Source organism: Triticum dicoccoides, chromosome 2B, assembly GCF_002162155.2.
Source record: "Triticum dicoccoides isolate Atlit2015 ecotype Zavitan chromosome 2B, WEW_v2.0, whole genome shotgun sequence".
NCBI lineage: Eukaryota > Viridiplantae > Streptophyta > Magnoliopsida > Poales > Poaceae > Triticum > Triticum dicoccoides.
In genome coordinates, this window is record NC_041383.1 from 706526226 (window position 1) to 706550180 (window position 23955).

A 23955-nucleotide genomic window follows, 5' to 3' on the forward strand; every position below is an offset into this window, starting at 1 on the left:
TCGTGGTAGATCTACTCTTGTACTACCCATATCATCAATATTAATCAAGCAGGAGTAGGGTTTTACCTCCATCGAGAGGGCCCGAACCTGGGTAAAAACATCGTGTCCCTTGTCTCCTGTCACCATCCGCCTAGACGCACAGTTCGGGACCCCCTACCCGAGATCCGCCGGTTTTGACACCGACATTGGTGCTTTCATTGAGAGTTCCTCTGTGCCGTCATCTTTAGGTCCGATGGCTCCTTCGATCATCAACAACGACGCGGTCTAGGGTGAGACTTTTCTCCCTGGACAGATCTTCGTATTCGGCGGCTTTGCACTGCAGGCCAATTCACTTGGCCATCTGGAGCAGATCGAAAGCTACGCCCCTGGCCATCAGGTCAGATTTGGGAGTTTGAACTACACGACTGACATCCACGAAGACTTGATCTTCGACGGATTCGAGCCACAGCCAAGCGTGCTACACTGTCTCGATGGGTATGATCTAGCTCTGCCGCCGAACAGTGCCCTGGAGGCCGCACCAGCGTCCGCTTCGACCCTTAGCTCGAAGCCGACTTCGCCGATCGAGGACGAGTGGCTGGACACCGCCTCGGGGGCTATGACATCTATGGCGATTGAGCCAAACACCATCCCTGTCCTTTGCAAAGCCCATGACTCCGAGGTGCCGGACTCCTCTCCGGACTCCGAACCTCCCGCGCCCTTGCCAATCAAATCCGATTGGGCACCGGCTATGGAGTTCATTGCCGCGGACATCTTTCAGCACTCGCCCTTTGGCAACATCCTGAATTCACTAAAGTCTCTCTCTTTATTAGGAGAGCCCTGGCCGGACTATGGTCAGGAAGGTTGGGATGCGGACGACGAAGAAATTCAACGCCCACCCACCACCCACTTTGTAGGCACTGTCGATGACTTAACCGACATGCTCGACTTCGACTCCGAAGACATCGACGGTATGGACGACGATGCAGGAGAAAACCAAGAACCAGCGCCTACAGGGCACTGGACGGCCACCTCGTCATACGACATATACATGGTGGACATCCCAAAAGATGGGAATGGCAATGGAACAGTGGAGGATGACCTCTCCAAGAAACAGCCCAAGCGCCAGCGTCAGCGGCGCCGCTCTAAATCCCGCCCCAGCAAAAACGGTGATTCCGGCACGGGAGATAATAATACCCCGGACAGTGCCGAAGACAACCCCCTCCAGCAGGATTCAGCACAGGAGGAGGGAGAAGCCAACCCTCATGATAGAGCGGCAGACAGAGAGGTAGAGGACGATAATTATATGCCTCCCTCCGAAGATGAAGCAAGCCACGACGACGACAAATTTGTCATGCCCGAGGATCCCGTCGAACAAGAGCGTTTCAAGCGCAGGCTTATGGCCACGACAAACAGCCTCAAGAAAAAGCATCAACAGCTTAGAGCTGACCAAGACTTGCTAGCTGATAGATGGACCAAAGTCCTTGCAGCCGAAGAGTACAAACTCGATCGCCCCTCCAAGAGCTACCCAAAACGCAGGCTGCTACCCCAATTAGAGGAGGAAGCAACCAAACCTACATCACCAGCGCATGACGCGGCCGACCGGCCACCTCGTGGCCGCGACAGAGAGGCCTCTAGGCCCTCCACTAAAGCCGCACCCCATCGTCGCTCGAAAAGTACAAAGCCGCGGGGAAATGCGCCAGACTTGCGAGACATATTGGAGGACAAGGAAAGGCAAATAAGATCGATCTACGGACCGCGTGGGCGCCACACGACACGTGATGACAACCGTCACGCCGGATACAGCAATTCCGGCCGGGCCGAACACAGTAGACAAAGCTCATTTGAGCTGCGTCGTGATATAGCCCAATACAGAGGTGCCGCACACCCACTATGCTTCACAGACAAAGTAATGGATCGTCAAATCCCCGAGGGTTTCAAACCCGTAAACATTGAATCATACGATGGCACAACAGATCCTGCGGTTTGGATCGAGGACTATCTCCTTCACATCCACATGGCCCGCGGTGATGATCTACACGCCATCAAATACCTCCCACTCAAGCTTAAAGGACCAGCTCGGCATTGGTTCAACAGCTTGCCAGCAGAATCAATTGGTTGTTGGGAAGACCTGGAAGCCGCATTCCTTGATAACTTCCAGGGCACATATGTGCGACCACCAGACGCTGAAGACCTAAGCCACATAATACAGCAGCCAGATGAATCGGCCAGATAATTCTGGACACGGTTCTTAACCAATAAAAATCAAATCGTTGACTGTCCGGATGCAGAGGCCCTTGCAGCCTTCAAACATAACATCCGCGACGAGTGGCTTGCCCGGCACCTAGGATAGGAAAAGCCGAAATCCATGGCAGCCCTCACATCACTCATGACCCGCTTCTGTGCAGGAGAGGACAGCTGGCTAGCTCGCAGTAACAACCTAACCAAAAACCCTGGTAGTTCAGATAACAAGGACAGCAATGGCAGGTCGCGTCGCAACAAGCACAAGCGCTGCATTAACGGCGATAATGCTGAAGATACAGAAGTCAATGCCGGATTCAGAGGCTCTAAACCCGGTCAGTGGAAAAAGCCGTTCAAAGGAAATACTCAGGGCCCGTCCAATTTGGACCGAATACTCGATCGCTCGTGCCAGATACATGGCACCCCCGAAAAACCAGCCAACCACACCAACAGAGGTTGTTGGGTGTTCAAGCAGGCAGGAAAGTTAAATGCCAAAAACAACGACAAGGGGCTGCATGGCGATGACGAGGAGGATCCCCGGCCGCCGAACAATAGAGGACAGAAGGCCTTTCCCCCACAAGTGCAGACGGTGAACATGATATACGCAACCCACATACCCAAAAGGGAGCGGAAGCGTGCACTAAGGGACGTATACGCGATGGAGCCAGTCGCCCCAAAGTTCAACCCGTGGTCCTCCTGCCCGATCACTTTTGATCGAAGGGACCACCCCACTAGCATACGCCACGGCGGATTCGCCGCATTGGTTCTTGACCCAATCATTGACGGATTTCACCTCACTAGAGTCCTGATGGACAGCGGCAGCAGCCTGAACCTGCTTTACCAGGATACAGTGCGCAAAATGGGCATAGACCCCTCAAGGATTAAACCCACAAAAACGACCTTTAAAGGCGTCATACCAGGTGTAGAGGCCAACTGTACAGGCTCAATTACACTCGAAGTGGTCTTCGGATTCCCGGATAACTTGCGAAGCAAGGAATTAATCTTCGACATAGTCCCGTTCCGCAGCGGCTATCACGCACTGCTCGGACGAACCGCATTTGCAAAGTTCAATGCGGTGCCGCACTATGCATACCTCAAGCTCAAGATGCCAGGCCCTCGAGGAGTAATCACGGTCAATGGAAACACCGAACGCTCTCTCCGAACGGAGGATCATACGGCGGCCCTCGCGGCGGAAGTACAAAGCAGCCTCTTAAGGCAATTCTCGAGTCCGACTACTAAACGTCCGGACACCGTCAAGCGCGCCCGGAGTAACCTACAACAAGACCACCTGGCACGTTTCAAGCACGCCTAGCAATGCGGCCCCAACCCCAGCCCTCGTGAAATCGCGAGACCAGTACCACGCGTACATAACTACGCTCTGGAGATACCATGGGCATAGGGGGAGGGGCACGACCACGACATGCCCAGAGTGCGGCTCAACCGCACCAGGGGCTCCCAATTGTGTCATTCTTTTTTTTCTTATTCTCAGGACTCCGTTTTCCAGAAGCCCTGTCCGGCAGTAGAATCGCCGAACTCACGATGCAACAGCCAGGGAAGCAGAAAAGCTACGTCGAGTGTCCAGGTGGTCTCTATTACGAGCAGTATACCTGTTTTACATACCATCCCGTAGCCTACCCCTGGAGGGGGACATATTAAATAGTCCCATCCCTTGCTTATCGCACTATTTGTATCGTTCTGCTTTCATTGCAGTATCTTTTGAATAAACAATACATAGCTTCTGCTTATTATTGCATTCCTTTTTTCCCATAAATGTTCATCTATGACATGTTGCACCCATACAACTTGGTACGGTCTATACACCAGGGGCTTAAGTACCCCAAAACATGGTGTGATAAGTCCGAACACTTTCACAAGTGCGGCACCCCGAACTTATAGCATTATATGCATCGGCTCCAAATCATGTCTTGGGTCAATAGTTGGGTTTGCCCGGCTCCCATGTTTTGGTACCTTACGTTCCGTTATATCGGCTAAGGTAGCGCTGGGAGAACCACTGCGATTGTGCCCCGGTTGAGCTAGGTTGAGCACCTCAGTGGAGAAAGCTAAAACTGACCGTCATGATAGGGTGAGAGCCGGTCGCTGTTCGAGAGGTTTTTCGGGTCCCTAAAGACTCATTCCGCTTAGAGCGAGGAGTCGGCATTGTCCGGCCAAGGCGTGGATAGCGTCCCGAACTCGGTCTTCCGAATACCAGGGGCTTCACCGAAATTTAAAATTATAGAATTCTATGGCTAAGTGAGAGTGTTCAAGCATTATAGTCCGGTTGCCTCGTTCATCGTGTTGAACGCCTCCCTCGAAGGACCCAAGAATGGGAACAAGAGCGCTCAAGTTTATCCCGAACACCCCAGCACTCGTGGCATGGGGGCTGAAGCCAACGACTCGCCATCTCTCAAATTTGATAAACGGTCGCACAGAAGGTAATATTTTAAATTAACAAGCGTTGCTTTGCGCATATGAACAAAGTTTTCAGCGTACAGGATAACAAATGCGAGTCTACTAAAAAATTACATCTTTGGAGAATTCACCCGCTATAAGGCGGGCACCCTTCAGGACGCCCTCATAGTACATCTCGGGCTTGCGGTACTCCTTGCCCGGCGGTGGCGCGTCCGTCACAAGCTTCTCGGCGTCCATCTTGCCCCAGTGCACTTTAGCACCGGCAAGGGCCCGACGGGCGGTGGAGCGCTTGATGACTTCAATCCATGGACAGGCGTCCACCAGCCGCCGCACCAGACCGAAGTAGCTCGCAGGCATGGCTTCTTTAGGCCACAGCCAAACTATGAGGCCCTTCATGGCCTGTTCGGCCACCTTGTGAAGCTCGACCAGCTGCTTCAGCTGGTTGCTCAGGGGCACCGGATGTCCGGCCTCAGCATATTGAGACCAGAATATCTTTTCCTTCGAGCTCCCCTCCTCGGCTTGGTAGAACGCGGCAGAATCAGACACACTACGAGGCAGATCTGCGAACACTCCTGGAGAGCTCCGGATTCGGGTAAGTAACAGATAATTCACTTTTACATGCTTGCTTTGCATGAAGAATGCCTTACCCGCCGCTATCTTTTTTATCGCCTCAATCTCCTGGAGGGCCTTCTGGGCTTCGGCCTTAGCGGCTTTGGCACTCTCAAGAGCCAAGGCGAGCTCCTCGAGTCTTCGATTCATGCTCCAAACTCTCGTATTTTTCCACAAGAGCCTGGAGCTCTTGCCGCACCTCCGCCACCCGCGCCTCCTGCTTCTCTCGCTCGGTGCGCTTCGCGTCCGCACTGTTTTCAGCCTTGGACACCGCTTCCTTCAGGGTCGCCACCTCGTTCGTGGCCCCTGCAATACTCATGTTATTCCTGTCATTTTTTGCAACCAAATCCTTTCTATAAGGTATTACTTTAATAAGGTATTACTTACCTTCCTTGTCCTCGAGCTGCTTCTTGGCAAGGCCGAGCTCGTTCTTGGACCGCTCGAGGCTCTCCTTCAATGCACTGACCTCCACAGTCAGTGCGACAGAGGTCAGCAGCGCAGCCTGCATTCCCATATTGACATATTTATGTTAGACTCCTGCATATATCTTTTTAGATCCTCAGCTCGGCTTTTCTTTCCGAACACCGAACTAAGCATCAGGGGCTACTCTCTATGCGGTAATATTCTTACATATCTTAAAAACTTACCTCAAAGCCTGTTAGAAGGCTGGTACAGGCTTCAGTCAGCCCGCTCTTGGCGGACTGAACTTTCTGGATCACCGCACTCATGATAGTGCGGTGCTCCTCGTCGACGGAGGCGCCTTAAGCGCCTCCAGCAAGCTGTCCGGTGCCTCCGGTTGGACGGAGGCCACCGGCGTTGCAGTCTCACCCTTCTTACGAAGGGTCCACCTGCCGGACTTCGGAACCACTGTAGGTTCCGGTACGGAGTCCGGCACAGGGCCGGACTTAGAGCCCTCTGGGGTTTTGCCCCCTTTGCGCCCGGAGTCCGGGAGGTCGCCTTGCGGCGCCTCCAGGACCACCTCCTCCTGGTCGGGCCCCTTTTGGGACTCCACCGCGGCATCGTCTGCGTCACGAAGGGAGGAGGCGGTCGGGAGTGAAGTGCTATTCACATCCGACGAATCCAGGGAGCCGCTCGACGAAGCGGGGAGCTCGTCCTTGGGCGGGCTACATGGTTGTATTCGGCGTTAGAAGACACTATGCGACAAATGAAAAATGATGAATTATTCTGGTATCCGGACACTTACGATGTCGCCAGGGGCTTAGCCCTCGGTGGCCACTCCTCTTCGCCGTCGTCGGCGTTGGTGGAGTAGTCTGGAGGAAGGGTCTTTCCCTTCTTGGACCCTCCGGCCTCCCCAGTTGGGGAGGCCTTCCTTTTCTTCTCTCCCCCCGCTGGGGGAGAAGCCTCTTTTTTCTCCTCCTCATCTTCGCGGGAGGAGTCCGCCTCGGAGTCGTCGTATGATGAGTCCGATAACACCTGACGCCGGGAACTCTTTCGGGTTCCCATGGCCTTCTTCTTGGCCTTCTTATCCGGCACCACGTGAGGTGCCGGAACCAGCAGCCCCGTCAATCGGGCGTCCGTTGGGTCTTCTGGTAAGGGAGTCGGACAGTTAACCTGCCCGAACTCCTTCTGCCAGGCCTGTCAAAGGTAAGGGAGTTTAGATCCCGCATAGAGTCAAACTATGAAAAACAAGTGTCCTGTAAAGGGTAAAATAGCTTACCTCGCCGGCTTGACGCTGCGAGCTGAATCCGCGATCTTCGGTAGCGGATGCGGGAGCCTCGGCGCCCTTGAACAACACCTTCCAGGCATCTTTGTACGTAGTGTCGAAGAGCCTGCTCAAGGTTTGGTGCTGTGCCGAATCAAACTCCCACAAGTTGAAGGCCCGTTGTTGGCACAGGAGGATCCGGCGGATGAGCATGACCTGGACTACGTTGACGAGCTTGATCTTCTTGTTCACAAGGTTTTGGACGCAGGTTTGGAGTCCAGTCAGCTCTTCCAAATCACCCCATGTTAGGCCCTTCTCTTTCCAGGAGGTGAGCCGTGTGGGGATGCCAGATCGGAATTCGGGGGCCGCTGCCCATTCAGGGTCACGTGGCTCGGTGATGTAGAACCACCCCGATTGCCAGCCTTTGATGGTTTCCATGAAGGAGCCTTCGAGCCATATGACATTGGGCATCTTGCCCACCATGGCGCCTCCGCACTCCACCTGCTGGCCGCCCACTACCTTCGGCTTGACATTGAAGGTCTTCAGCCATAAGCCAAAGTGGGGCTTGATGCAGAGGAAGGCCTCGCACACAACGATAAACGCTGAGATGTTGAGGATGAAATTCGGGGCCAGATCGTGGAAATCCAGGCCGTAGTAGAACATGAGCCCCCGGACAAATGGGTGGAGTGGGAAGTCCAGTCCGCGGAGGAAATGGGGAAGCAACACCACCCTCTCATGGGGCCTCTGGGTTGGGACGAGCCGCCCCTCGTCTGGAAGCCGGTGCGCAATGTCGTTGTGCAGGTATCCGGCTTTCCTCAACCTTTTGATGTGCCCCTCCGTGAAGGAGGAGGCCATCCACTTGCCTCCCGCTCCAGACATGGCTGGGGAAGGTTGAGGCGAGATGTGCGGACTTGGGCGCTGGAGCTCGAGTATGCGGAAATGGATAAGCAAAGGAGGAAGAAGGCGTAGGTAAAAAGGTGGATCCTTATCCCCTTATATGGACAGACGAAACTATGCGTCCCCACCAGCCTGGTAAAACTCGCTTATCTCCCAAGCGCCGTAATCAATGGCGCGGTTAGGATACCCACGCCCGTATTGATGAGAATCCCGGAATAAGGGGGAACGATCTCCACTTTGATAAGACGTGCCAAGGAAACCGCCTCGCTAAACACGCTGAGGTGGGACAGTAAAAACGATTCCAATAAAGGCTTGGCCATGGTGTGACGTCACGCCGCAGAATACGTCAGTAGATTGAATTTGTGTAAAGATTATTCTCTCTACGGTGGTATGTGGAACTTATTTTGCAGAGCCGGACACTATCCTTGTGTTCAAAATCTTCTATGAAGTATTCGGAGGAGGAACCCGCCTTGCAATGCCGAAGACAATATGCGCGCCGGACTCATCATCATTGAAGCCTGGTTTAGGGGCTACTGAGGGAGTCCTGGATTAGGGGGTGTCCGGATAGCCGAACTATCACCGCTGGCCGGACTCCTGGACTATGAAGATACAAGATTGAAGATTTCGTCCCGTGTCCGGATGGGACTTTCCTTGGCATGGAAAGCAAGCTTGGCGATACGGATATGTAGATCTCCTACCATTGTAACCGACTCTGTGTAACCCTAACCCTCTCCGTTGTCTATATAAACCGGAGGGTTTTAGTCCATAGGACGAACAACAATCATACCATAGGCTAGCTTCTAGGGTTTAGCCTCTTTGATCTCGTGGTAGATCTACTCTTGTACTACCCATATCATCAATATTAATCAAGCAGGAGTAGGGTTTTACCTCCATCGAGAGGGCCCGAACCTGGGTAAAAACATCGTGTCCCTTGTCTCCTGTTACCATCCGCCTAGACGCACAGTTCGGGACCCCCTACACGAGATCCGCCAGTTTTGACACCAACAGTTCACCTTCTATCACAGATCCGAAGGCAAGACATTCGTTGCCAAGAATGGATCCTTTCTAGAGAAGGAGTTTGTCTCGAATGAAGTGAGTGGGAGGAAAGTAGAACTTGATGAGGTAACTGTACCTGCTCCCTTATTGGAAAATAGTTCATCACAGAAACCGGTTCCTGTGACGACTACACCAATTAGTGAGGAAGCTAATGATATTGATCATGAAACTTCAGATCAAGTTACTACCGAACCTTGTAGGTCAACCAGAGTAAGATCCGCACCAGAGTGGTACGGTAATCCTATTCTGGAGGTCATGTTACTTGACCATGGCGAACCTACGAACTATGAGGAAGCGATGATGAGCCCAGATTCCACAAAATGGCTTGAGGCCAACAAAGTATGGACTTTGGTTGACTTGCCCGATGATCGGCAAGCCATCGAGAATAAATGTATCTTCAAGAAGAAGACTGATGCTGATGGTAATGTTACTGTCTACAAAGCTTGACTTGTTGCAAAAGGTTTTCAAAAAGTTCAAGGGGTTGACTATGATGAGACTTTCTCACCCGTAGCGATGCTTAAGTCTGTCCGAATCATGTTAGCAATTGCCGCATTTTATGATTTTGAAATTTTGCTAATGGATGTCAAAACTGCATTCCTGAATGGATTTCTAGAAGAAGAGTTGTATATGATGCAACCAAAAGGTTTTTTCGATCCAAAGGGTGCTAACAAAGTGTGCAAGCTCCAGCTATCCATTTATGGACTGGTGCAAGCCTCTCGGAGTTGGAATAAACGCTTTGATAGTGTGATCAAAGCATATGGTTTTATACAGACTTTTGGAGAAGCCTGTATTTACAAGAAAGTGAGTGGGAGCTCTGTAGCATTTCTAATATTATATGTGGACGACATATTATTGATTGGAAATGATATAGAATTTCTGGATAGCATAAAAGGATACTTGAATAAAAGTTTTTCAATGAAAGACCTCGGTGAAGCTGCTTATATATTGGGCATCAAGATCTATAGAGATAGATCAAGACGCTTAATTGGACTTTCACAAAGTACATACCTTGATAAAGTTTTGAAAAAGTTCAAAATGGATCAAGCAAAGAAAGGGTTCTTGCCTGTAAAACAAGGTGTGAATTTGAGTCAGACTCAATGCCCGACCACTGCAGAAGATAGAGAGAAAATGAAATATGTTCCCTATGCTTCAGCCATAGGCTCTATCATGTATGCAATGCTGTGTACCAGACCTGATGTGTGACTTGCTATTAGTTTAGCAGGGAGGTACCAAAGTAATACAAGAGTGGATCACTGGACAGCGGTCAAGAACATCCTGAAATACCTGAAAAGGACTAAGGATATGTTTCTCATTTATGGAGTGACAAAGAGCTAGTCGTAAATGGGTACGTTGATGCAAGCTTTGACACTGATCCGGACGATTCTAAATCGCAAACCGGATACGTTTTTATATTGAACGGTGGAGCTGTCAGTTGGTGCAGTTCTAAACAAAGCGTCATGGCGGGATCTACATGTTAAGCGGAGTACATAGCTGCTTCGGAAGCAGCAAATGAAGGAGTCTGGATGAAGGAGTTCATATCCAATCTAGGTGTCATACCTAGTGCATCGGGTCCAATGAAAATCTTTTGTGACAATACTGGTGCAATTGCCTTGGCAAAGGAATCCAGATTTCACAAGAGAACCAAGCACATCAAGAGACGCTTCAATTCCACCCGGGACCAAGTCCAGGTGGGAGACATAGAGATTTGCAAGATACATACGGATCTGAATGTTGTAGACCCGTTAACTAAGCCTCTTCCACGAGAAAAACATGATCAACACCAAGGCTCCATGGGTGTTAGAATCATTACTGTGTAATCTAGATTATTGACTCTAGTGCAAGTGGGAGTCTGAAGGAAATATGCCCTAGAGACAATAATAAAGTTATTATTTATTTCCTCATATCATGATAAATGTTTATTATTCATGCTAGAACTGTATGACCCGGAAACATAATACATGTGTGAATACATAGACAAACATAGTGTCACTAGTATGCCTCTACTTGACTAGCTTGTGAATCAAAGATGGTTAAGTTTCCTAACCATAGACATGAGTTGTCATTTGATTGACGGGATCATATCATTAGGAGAATGATCTGATTGACTTGACCCATTCCGTTAGCTTAGCACTTGATCGTTTAGTATGTTGCTGTTGCTTTCTTCATGACTTATACATGTTCCTATGACTATGAGATTATGTAACTCCCATTTACCAGAGGAACACTTTGTGTGCTACCAAACGTCACAACGTAACTGGGTGATATAAAGGTGCTCTATAGGTGTCTCCGAAGGTACTTGTTGAGTTGACGCATTTCGAGATTAGGATTTGTCACTCCGATTGTCAAAGAGGTATCTCTGGGCCCTCTCGGTAATGCACATCACTATAAGCCTTGCAAGAAATGTAGCTAATGAGTTAGTTATGGGATGATGCATTACGTAACGAGTAAAGAGACTTGCCGGTAACGAGATTGAACTAGGTATTGAGATACTAACGATCGAATCTCGGGCAAGTAACATACCGATGACAAAGGGAACAACGTATGTTTTTATGCGGTTTGACCAATAAAGATCTTCATAGAATATGTAGGAACCAATATGAGCATCCAGGTTCCGCTATTGGTTATTGACCGGAGACGTGTCTCGGTCATGTCTACATAGTTCTTGAATCCGTAGGGTCTGCACGCTTAAAGTTTGATATTATGAGTTTATGTGTTTTGATGTACCGAAGGTAGTTCGGAGTCCCGGATGTGATCACGGACATGTCGAGGAGTCTCAAAATGGTCAAGACATAAAGATCGATATATTGGACAACTATATTTGGACACCGGAATGGTTCCGGGTGAGATTGGGACAATACCGGAGCTCCGGGAGGTTACCGGAACCCCCGGGGAGGTATATGGGCCTTAATGGGCCTTAGTGGAAAGGAGGGGAAAGGAGCAAGGGAGGGGGCGCCCCCCTCCAAGCCCAATCTGAATTGGGAGGGGGGCCAGCCCCCCTTTACTTCCTCCCTCCTTCCTCTTCCTTCCCTCTCCCTCTCCAAATAGGAAAAGGAGGAGTCCTACTCCCGGTGGGAGTAGGACTCCCCACTTTTGGGCGCGCCTCCTCCTCCTGGCCGGCCCCCTCCTCCACTCCTTTATATACGGGGAGGGGGGGCACCCCATAGACACAACAATTGGTCCCCTTGATCTCTTAGCCGTATGCGGTGCCACCCTCCACGATAATTCACCTCGATAATATTGTAGCGATGTTTAGGCGAAGCCTTGTGTTGGTAGAACATCATCATCGTCACCACACCGTCGTGCTGACGGAACTCTCCCTTAAATCTCGGCTGGATCGGAGTTCGAGGGATGTCATCGAGTTGAACGTGTGCAGAACTCGGAGGTGCCATGCGTTTGGTACTTGATCGGTCGGATCTGAAGACATACGACTACATCAACCGCGTTGTGCTAACGCTTCCGCTTTCGGTCTACGAGGGTACGTGGACACACTCTCCCCTCTCGTTTCTATGCATCACCATGATCTTGCATGTGCGTAGGATTTTTTTTTGAAATTACTACCTTCCCCAACACAACCACCATGCTGAAGAGGAACGGGGAGAAAGGATCACCCTGACGCACCCCACAGATGGTGGGGAAGTATGGGTCAATCTCATCGTTTATGTTAACCACGGTCCGACCCGAGGTGAACATTTGCATCATGCAGGTCACCGAATGGTCGTCGAAGCCCTTCCGGAGCAGGCATTCCCGAAGGAAGGTCCAGCTGACCATGTCATATGCCTTGTGGAAGTCTAGTTTCAGGAAGACCGCCTTGAGGTGTTTGGAGTGGACCTCATGGAGTGCTTCGTGAAACACTAGGACTCCTTCAAGGATATAGCGGCCCTAGATAAATGCCGACTGATCTGGGTGAGTGATCTAGTTAGCTATTGGGGCCACCCTATTGGCGTACCCCTTCGCAAGAAGGCGGAAAATGACATTGATCACCGTGATCGGGCGGAATTGACGGATATCCGATGCACCCGTAACTTTGGGGATGAGGGTGATTATCCCAAAGTTAAGCCTAGTGAGGTCGATGGATCCTACATAGAAGTGGAAGATTTATGTTTGCCTTCTTATGAAATTCGCATACAAACTATTGCCTTCCTCCTTGGATGTGCAACGGTTCTGAATATGGTTATTATTTTCTTTCAACACCCGAAGGATAGATTGGAAAGAGCTTTTGGCACAACGGTTCTGAATATGGTTATTATTTTCTTCAACACCCAAAGGATACCTTGGAAAGAAAATGTATGTTGCACAGTTCTAGTAAGTACTACCTCTGTCATAGTTTATTGGTCTCCTCTGTATTTTATGCCAAATTTTGACCAAAGATTTAACTGATAAAATGTTAATGCATGTCACAAAAAATTATATCGTTGGATTCGTATTTGAACATAATTTTCAATGATATAATTTATTGTGACATGCATTAACGTTTCGTTAGTTAAATCTATAGTCAAAATTTGACACAAAATACTATGAAGACCAGTAAACCAGGACGGAGGTAGTAATTTGCAGGTGCAATAAAGTCAAGGTATTGGATGCCAATTCTGGACACCGAGGAACTGGAGACTGCTTGAAATGCCAACGGCTCCAATATGATCTAGCGACCAAGCGAGCAATCTGGGTGTTAGATAATAACGAGAAATAAACGAGACAGAGAGACACGGATTTTTACGTGGAAACCCTTGCGGGAGAAAACCACGGACGCACGAAGGCGCAATCACTATGATGGAGGAGTATTACAAGCACGAGACGACAGACCGTCTGAAGTGCGACTACATGGGGTATATAAGAGGGCAATACATGAGAGTCCTTGGAGGACAAGTAAACGAGTTGTACTCGTACGCGTCGATGTCAACGCAAAAGGCCCACACCGTATGTACTACGTCTAGTCCAATACGGTACTAGAATTTAGATCATAATTTAACAATCTCCACCTTGATCCAAATTCCCTCCTATAGTCGAAGAAAGTGAATAACTCCATCCAAATCAGCATAAACACCTTGTGCGTCAAAGTCCATCGGACTAGTGAGAAATACCAACTAAGCCTGAGCAAAGCTCAAACTTATTGGTAGGAACTGGCTTTGTCATCATATCAGCAGGATTATCACGAGTACTTATCTTGCATACCTTCAAATCACCTTCAGCAACAACATCTCGAATATAGTGAAATCTAACATCAATGTGTTTTGTCCTCTCATGATACATTGGATTCTTTGTAAGATATATGGCACTTTGACTGTCAGAAAATATGATAGGGCAAGATGAATCTCCACAAAGCTCAGTGTACAAACCTCTCAACCAGATAGCTTCTTTGCATGCCTCAGAAATAGCCATATATTCGGCATCAGTAGTGGAACAAGCCACAATAGACTGCAAAGTTGCTCTCCAACTCACAGCACAACCACCAATGGTGAAAACATAACCTGTGAGTGATCTTCTCTTATCCAAATCACCAGCAAAATCAGAATCAACAAAACCAATAAGTCCATCTCCAGTTTTCCCAAACTGTAAATAAGCATTAGAAGTACCACGCAGGTATCTGAAAATCCACTGAACTGCTTTCCGATGCTCTTTTCCAGGATTAGCCATGTATCTACTGACAACACTCAATGCATATGATAAGTCAGGACGAGAACAAACCATGGCGTACATAAGTGAACCAACTGCACTCGAATAGGGAACTCTAGACATGTACTCAATATCTGCATCTGACTTAGGACATAAAGCTGATGACAATTTGAAGTGTGCAGCTAACGGTGTACTCACCGGCTTGGCATTATGCATATTAAAACGACGAAGAACTTTATCAATATATCCCTTCTGACTTAGATATACTTTTCCAGACGGTCTATCTCTGGATATTTCCATGCCAAGAATTTTCTTTGCTGCACCCAAATCCTTCATATCAAATTCATTACTCAATTGCTTCTTTAGTTCATTAATCTCCGACATACTCTTTGCAGCAATAAGCATATCATCAACATAAAGGAGCAAATAAATAGTTGAACCATTGACAGTTTTCAAATAAACACAACTATCATAATTAGACCTTTTGAAACCTTGAGAGAGCATAAAGGTGTCAAATCTCTTGTACCACTGTCTAGGGGATTGCTTCAATCCATAAAGAGATTTCTTTAACTTGCAGACAAGCTTTTCTTTTCCAGGAAGAACAAAACCTTCAGGTTGTTCCATATAAATATCCTCTTCTAATTCTCCATGTAAAAATGCAGTTTTAACATCCAATTGTTCAAGCTCAAGATTATGCATGGCAACAATACCGAGTAAAGTGCGAATAGAGCTATGCTTCACAACAGGAGAAAAGACTTCATTATATTCAATACCTGGAATCTGGCTATAACCTTTAGCAACTAACCTTGCTTTATATCTTGTCTCATCATTAGGAGAAACACCTTCTTTCCTCTTGAAAACCCACTTGCAACGAATAGGTTTCTTCTCTCTAGGCAATTTTACTAAATCCCAAGTGCCATTCTTTTCAAGTGATTCCATCTCATCATGCATAGAGGTCATCCACTTATTACTATCACCAGAAATAATAGCCTCGGAATATGAAGAAGGCTCAACATTACCTTCAATTTCTTCTGCAACAGATAAAGCAAAAGAAACAATATTGCACTCTTCAATTAACCTGTCAGGTTTATTAATACCCCGTCTAACTATGTCACGTGCAAGATTCCAACAGGGTGGAACAATAGGCTGATTTGGAGTGGGAGTGACATGATCATCATTAACAACGGGTTCATCATGTGCATCAACAATTTCATTACCAGATGTATCACCTGAATCAATAACATGCTCCACCTGAACAGTAGGCTGCTGAATAGTAGGCTGCTGTTCACTCTCAACGGGAACATTAGTAGATGAAACATCATGTAACATAGCAGATTCATTAAAGAAAACATTTCTGCTAATAACAACCTTCTGGGTTTCAGGATTCCACAATTTAAAACCTTTAACACCAGACTTATAACCAAGAAAGATGCACTTAACAGCCCTAGGCTCCAACTTCCCATTATCAACATGAGCATAAGCAGTGCAACCAAAAACTCTCAACTGTGAATAATCAGCAGGTAAACCAGACCATACCTCAATTGGAGTTTTCTTATTAAGAGCAATAGATGGTGAACGGTTAATGAGATAACAAGCAGTGGAAGCAGCCTCAGCCCAAAAACGCCTATGCAAACCTGCATTGGACAACATGCAACGGGCTCTGGAAATAATGGTCCTGTTCATATGCTCAGCAACACCGTTTTGTTGAGGAGTATCAGGAATGGTGTAGTGTCTGACAATGCCTTCATACTTGCAATAATTTTTAAATTGCTTAGAACAGAATTCCATACCATTATCAGTGCGAAGTATCTTTACCTTCCTTTCAGTTTGTCTCTCAATCATAATCTTCCACTCCTTAAATGCTGAGAATGCTTCATATTTATGCTTCAAGAAATAAGGCCAAACTTTTCTCGAATAATCATCAATAATAGTCAGCATATAACTTGCACCACCTAATGACTTCTTGCGAGATGGTCCCCATAAATCAGAATGCACATAATCAAGAATACCTTCAGTTGTATGGGTCGAAGTATTGAACTTCACCCTCTTGTGCTTGCCAAAGATACAGTGCTCACAAAATTTCAATTTACCAGGTTCATATCCATCAAGAAGACCTCTCTTGTTTAACTCTGCTAAACCAAGTTCACTCATATGTCCAAGATGCATATGCCAAAGGTTAGCAGCATCACAATCAGAATTCTTTGAAACAACTGGAGTAGCGTTACCTGAAACAGTAGAACCTCGAAGGTAATAAAGACCATTGGTCGAACTTAAGTCACCTTTCATCACAACAAGGGAACCTTTGGTGACCTTCAAAACACTATCTCCACCTGAATATTTGTACCCCTTTGCATCAAGGGCACTCATAGAAATAAGATTTCTCTTCATCTTCGGAATATACCGAACATCTGTCAAAGTTCTGATTATGCCATCGAACATCTTGATTCAAATAGAACCTATGCCTTCAATCTTGCATGGTGAATTATCAAAACCCAAAACGGAACCAGCAGAAGTAGTGGAATCAAAAGTATTAAACCAATCTCTATTTGGACACATATGAAAAGTGCATGCAGTGTCAAGTACCCACTCATCATTGGTCTCAGCACATCCAGCAATAACGACAAGAGCATCATCGGAACTATCATCACGAGCAACGTTAGCAGAATTTTCACCTTGTTTGTTACCTTTCCTCTTTTCCTTGTTCTGCAACTTGAAACACTCAGAGATGTCATGCCCATCTCTCTTGCAATACCTGCAATACTTCTTGTCTCTGGATTGCGACCGGCCCCTGTAGCCGTTTTTACTTTTGCCTCTGTTTCCATTGTTGGAGTTCTTCTCCTTTGTCCTGCCACGAACAGATAATCCCTCGGCTTGGGATGAACTTGAACCATCATGAGGCACCATTAATTTCATCTTCTCCTTAGAGTTCAAAGCTTCATAAACTTCATTAAGTGTGAGAGTATCACGACTGTATAATATGGTGTCTCTAAAATTGGTATAAGAACTTGGCAGTGAACAAAGTAACATTAAAGCAGTATCTTCCTCTTCATACTTAACCTCCATTGCAGCTAGATCGGATATAATCTCCTTAAATTCTGAAATATGATTCAAAACATTACCTCCCACGGGTAATCTGTGCAGGAATAATTTTTGCTTTAGATGCATCTTGCTGGTGAGATCTTTAGTCATGCAAATCCCTTCCAGCTTTAACCATAGAGCGGCGGCAGTTTTGTCGCTCAAAACTTCCTGCAAAATATTATTATGCAAATGGAGTTGAATTTGTGACAAAGCCTTACAATCAATTCTTTTCTCCTCATCAGTCCAGTCCTGAATTCGGTTCTTCCCAAAACTATCCAGTGCTTCATCATAGTCGGATTGTGCCAACAACGCCCGCATCTTGACTTGCCATAGGGTAAACCTTGTGTCACGGTCCAGTAGCGGAAGATCGTACTTCATGGATGCCATGAGTTGATAAAATCTGTGTACACAAAGTTGTACAAGCCGATAGAAAAATTCTGGACAGAATTAATAAGCGGAGCAACGAACTAAAAAAAATAGCACCTGGTAGCTCTTCGTGTAGATGTAGCAATCAGAGAAAACAAATCTGATTTACTAGTACTCAATAGTACTAGTCTTGACGTGAGCAAGTAGCAGCAGAGCTTCGGTAGATTTGACGCGAAGCAGGAGAAAACAAATCAATCTCTTCACATGGCTGCCTCCAACTCGTACTACTAGTACGATTGATCTTTGCGTCGGAAGATGTGACGCCGCTGTACCTCAATCGGCTGGTAAATCAGATAAACCTGCACGTACCGATTGGAACGCCTGTCAGACTCGGTGACGTGCGGCCGCAGAAACTCCAGTCGGATTCGACGGATCGGCCGGACGCGCGCGGCGGTCGTAACCCTAATCTCTCGTCTTAAATCTCGTATGTGTAACTTGGCTCTGTATACCACTTGTTAGATAATAACGAGAAATAAACGAGACAGAGAGACATGGATTTTTACGTGGAAACCCTTGCGGGAGAAAACCACGGACGCACGAAGGCGCAATCACTATGATGGAGGAGTATTACAAGCACGAGACGACAGACCGTCTGAAGTGCGACTACATGGGGTATATAAGAGGGCAATACATGAGAGTCCTTGGAGGACAAGTAAACGAGTTGTACTCATACGCGTCGACGTCAACGCAAAAGGCCCACACCGTATGTACTACGTCTAGTCCAATACGGTACTAGAATTTAGATCATAATTTAACACTGGGTTCCCGGTGGCCTGACGCCGCCGGTGAGGCCTGGATGCCGGTGCTCTCCGGGGCCAGGGTGCCGGCCCCTCTCTGCTCTTGGCCGGGCCCATCACGGATCTTGATAGGAAACAAATTCTAGGAGTTTTCCAGTGTGGAGTTGGAGGTCAAAGCTCCGGTCGAATCACCAGGTGGCTCGTGGGAGCTGCCGCAATATGTAGTGCGACATTCACGGTCGGGGACTTCGTCATGCATTCAGTGGAGATGCGTGGTGGTGCCCACCATGCTAGCCGTGCTTTTGCGCTAAGGGCGTGGATCTCGGTAGGTGGTGACGCGATGCTGGTCGCCGCCCAGGTGGGCGGCCCCTGCGGCTTCCATGGTGGCGATGCACAAGCCTTTGTCGGGGCATGGCGCAGCCTTCATCTCCAGGCAGGTGGAGATGCTCCTCCTAGAGCTAGCCGTTTTGGCGGTGCCGACCCCGCAGGTGGCGGTGGCGCCATGCGTGGTGTCGCTCCCAGCTCCTAAATAATCCTATGCCTACGAAAGGACTACGAAGGGCAACGTAAACCTTCCTTCGCTAATTCTTTGGCCCCCTCCCCCCGATTTTTAGTGGGGGTGGGCCCCGCCTCCTCCCTAAGACCAATCAAAATTTGCCAACTGCCTAATCACGTAACAATTACGTAAGCCTCTTCGTAGGTGTAGCATTGCCACCCGGCTCCTAGGGCTGGGGATGGGGTGCCCTCTATGCGCTTGGGGCCTGCTTCGGACAGTGCAAGCTTGGGCCTGGGTCACACGCCTGGGTTGAATTCTATTGGGCCCAGGGCATTTCCACCTTTAGTCCCACTAGTGCCTAGCTAGCATTCCTCCTGTTGAGGGCAAGCCCACTCCCCCCCAAGCCCAAGCTGCTGGCCTGCGGGTATATATGGCTGCCTCACGACTGTCGGGAGCCGTAACTAGGGTTTCCGACATCCAAAGCAGAGTGTAAGCGACTGGGTGGTGAGGCGCTTAGGGTAGTTCGAATCCCAGAATCCACCCCTCTCCTTCACTCTTTCGCCAAGGTTGTGCAGATGGGGTCCAGGGAGGACCGCCGGGGTGACAAGCGGTCGTTGGAGCCAGACTAGGAGTGGCACAGGGAGCACATATACGATCTCTACATTGGGCTCATGGGCACCAAGTTGGCTAGTGTACACACTAACTTATGGGAAGTTCTCAGTGTGTTTAGGAGAAGAATGAGGATCTCATGCACACTTTCCTTCCGGAAGAAATTGAGGTGGTTGTGCGTAACATGAAACAGGACATGGCGCTGGAGCTAGATGGCTGACTAGTTGCGTTCTTCTCCCCGTTTTGTGAACGTTCTCCGAGACCCCATGCTAGCGGTTTGCAATGAGTTTGTGTTAGGAACAGTAGACATCTCCAGACTAAACTTTGACATCCTCTCGCTTATCCCCAAGGTGCAGGGGCCCGATAACATTAGGCAGTTCCGACCCAGTTCGCTTATTAACGTCCCTTTCAAAATATGTGCTAAAGCATACGCCACTAGGGTCTCACCAGTTGCGCAACGAGTCATATATCATTGTCAATCTGCATTTACTAAAGGTCGTTACAATTTAGAGGGCCCTCTTGCGTTGCAGGAGATTGTCCACGAGATTAAAAGGCCGAAGCAAAAAGACAATCCTTCTTAAGCTTGACACAGAAAAAGCTTATGATCGTGTAAAGTGGGATATCCTATGGGAAATTCTACTCAAGAAAGGCTTTGACGCCGGCTGGATTCACAAGATCATGTAGTTCGTCTTGGGGGGAGGGGGACTGCGATTAATGTTAACGGGGAAGTTGGAAACTACTTCGAAAACTAGGGAGATTACGACAAGGTGATGCAATATCACCCATGATTTTTAACTTTGTAGTGGATGCCCTATCCAATATGTTGGATCGGGCACGTGCAGCGGGTCACATCAAGGGAGTGGTCAGTCACCTAATACCTGGGTGGGGGGTATCTCAGCTTCAATACATGGACGATACTATGCTCCTTTTTGAGCCCGATGTTGATAGCATCGCTTCATGAAGCTGATCCTTCTTAGCTTCGTGGTAATGTCCGGTGTGAAAGTTAATTTCCATAAGAGTGAGGTGATCGCTATGGGACTAGATCGGCGGGAGGGGTAAGGGTTGCCAACCTCCTCAATTGTAAAGTGGGGCCTCTCCCCCTTACTTAACTTGGCCTCCCAATCTCCAACAATAAACCTTGTATCTCGGATTGGGAGCCCCTTTGTGCTACGGTTAGAAAGAAGGTAGGCCCTTGCCATGGAAAATTCATGTCCTCAGGTGCTAGGTTAACTCTCACGAATTCTAGCTTATCGTCGCTTACGCTGTTCGCAATGGGGCTGCATCTTTTGGTCGATGGAGTTCTTGCTCAATTGGATACCCCTCCCTCCAAGTTGCTTAAATTGGATACCCCTACCTCCAAGTTCTTTTGGGAAGGAGCTGGAGTAAAACACAAATACCACTTGGTTAAATGGGTGGCCATTTGTCGTCCAAAAAAGTTTGGGGGCTTGGGCATAAGCAATTCTAAACTGATGAATGTAGCCCTTCTTACCAAGTGGATCTGGAAGCTCTCCCAAAATGCAACTAGTCTTTGGGAAAAGCTTCTCAAGGCCAAATATTTTCCTAATGGCTCCTTCTTTGAATCCACGGCTTGGGGTTCACCGTTGTAGAACGCGTTACAAAAAAATTAAACCTACCTTTGCTTTAGGTGCGCGTTTCACCCTGGCCAACGGAAGGTCCTCATGCTTTTTCCTGGACTTTTGGTGCGAGGATGTGACCCTTTGGCAGGAATTCCGTACAATTTATTGGCTTGCGGTATGACACAACGTGTCAGTGGACGAGGCTTGTTCTTCCGGCCGGCCGAATATAGCCTTTAGCCACTCTCTTTCATCTATAGAAAGGACTTGTTAGGAGGGCCTGAATCCTCGCTTGGGAGCCATCATTCTCACTTCCTTCCCTGACTCGGTCCCCAAGCACTTGACGGCCTCGGGATAGTTTTCGGTTAAATCCATGTACGAGAAACTTTCTTTTTCTCCGTCGATGTCTCTCATCAGACACCTTTGGAAAGCCATGATCCCTCTAAAAGTGAAAATCTTTTTATGGCATTGTTTCGCAATCGCCTCCCCACTTTCGTTAACATTTCCATTCGGCAGGGCCCCTCAGATGGGAAATGCAAGATCTTCTCAGTAGACGAGGACTCAAACCATACGTTCTTCCGCTGCCCCATTGCAATCTTTGCTTGGAGTGCAGTTCTGGAAGCATCCGGGCTGGACTGGGATCCTCAGTCCACCTCAGACCTAGTCCTCCACCTTAACTCCCTGCATGGCGGGTCTAAATGAGTCACGTGGATGTGTTCTGGGGCGCTGTTTTGGTCGCTGTGGAAGAGTCACAATAAGTTTACTATTGAGGCCGTTTTCCCTTCGCACCTGGTTAACTGCCTTTTCAAAACTAATCTTTGTATTGAGCAGTGCAGGCCACTAGGGAAGGAAAGGGGCTCTAGTCATGTGTTGATGGTGACCAACAAGCTTCAAGAAGTTTATCTAAGGGTGAGGTCGCCCAACGGGGCTTAGGGTAGCTATGTTATTTTGGGTTCAGTTTTTTCGAGCATGCGTGCTCTGCGAGGGTGGATCCTTCAGGTTGTTATGTTTCGTTCAGACTTTTCCTACTTCAGACTTTGGCTCTATTGTATTGGATGCTGCCTTGTGGGCTTTATTAATTTAAAGTCGAGCGCTCCTTGCATCTCCGTTCTAAAAAAGTAAATAATTTACACAGATACAAACCATGAATTGATTCATTTTTTCTCAATTTTTTTGCATCAAGTGCAGGTTATGGGTCAAGGATCTGATGTATATTTGCACATTATTTCCATGCTATAAGTCATATGCACTGTTGTTGGGAAGATGAAAGCAAGATTCAGATGACACCAAAAATGGCACAAAATAGATTTTTATCTTTTTTCTGGTTTCGTTTACTATATGGTCGTAGTCCCTACAGCATTTGTGTGTGAGAAAAGACCATGTACGCTTGTTTTATCACCTACATGTTTGTGTTTTTTCTGTTAGTTGTTTGTAACAACCTGATTTTTGGCCCTTTCTTTTTCTTTTGATTTCTGAGGTTTTTGCCTGAGTTTTCTTTTTCCGTGGCTATGTGGTCTGGAAACTGAAGAAGATGGCCTCTTCTTTCTTTCCAGAGTGGCTTGTTATCACCCAAATCCTTCCCTAGACCTTTCCATTTCCACCTTGGACCAAATCCCAATATTCTTTTTATTGGGAATATTCCTTTTCTATTAAAGGAATAACTCAGTTTGCCCTAGGTTGTGAAGCAACCCATATTTCTCTCACTCCTAAAATTCCCAAATAATTCTCATAAATTGTTTGGGTCATATATTGATCAAATATGGCAAAACGTTTCATTGCCATGATAAAAAACAATCCTCCAAAAATTCTTTTCCTATTCTGCCCTAAATGGCACTTTGTGAAGCAAGTGCTATTTATCTTTGCCCAATTGACTTCCAATTTCTTGGAGCCCTTTTCCTATCCATATCATTACCTTGTGCGAAAGTTCAACCTCATTTGCATAGTAATTATTTTTCTATGATTTTACAAAGTTTCTACCCAGAATGAAACTTTGTGAAGGAAGTATATTCTAGGCATGTCCAAATGAGATAAACTTTTTTCAAATCATTTATTTGGTGAAATAATCACTCTCCACCTAATATGAGCTCGTGTAACCTTTCTATGTGAGCACAACTCCAAATCTTAATTTCTGGTTAGATTTTTAGTTTGTGAAGAAACTATATTTTATATTGCTTCATTTAAGCTGCCAATTTACCAGGACATTCTATTATCCATATAAATTCCCTCCACCAAGTTGTGGCTCAATCCATTTAGCCATTTGCACTATGGAATTTTTTCAAGATTCTGTCCAGAGAGAAGCTATGTGAAGCAAGTGCTATTTTGGTTCATCCAAATGGCATGAAACTCCTTGGGCATCTTAATATCTTCAAATAATTGGGACATAACCATTTTCAGCTCAATTGATGCAACTATGCGAGTGCATCATCCAAATCTTCATTTCTGACCAGTGGGTCACTTTCTACTGCAACCCCCTTCTAGACTACTCCATTTGGGCTGACACTTGGTCATCACGGTGTTCTTTGCGTGTGGTCAGGCCATGCCAAAGCTCAGCCCCTGCCTCCTCCTATGCTTGCC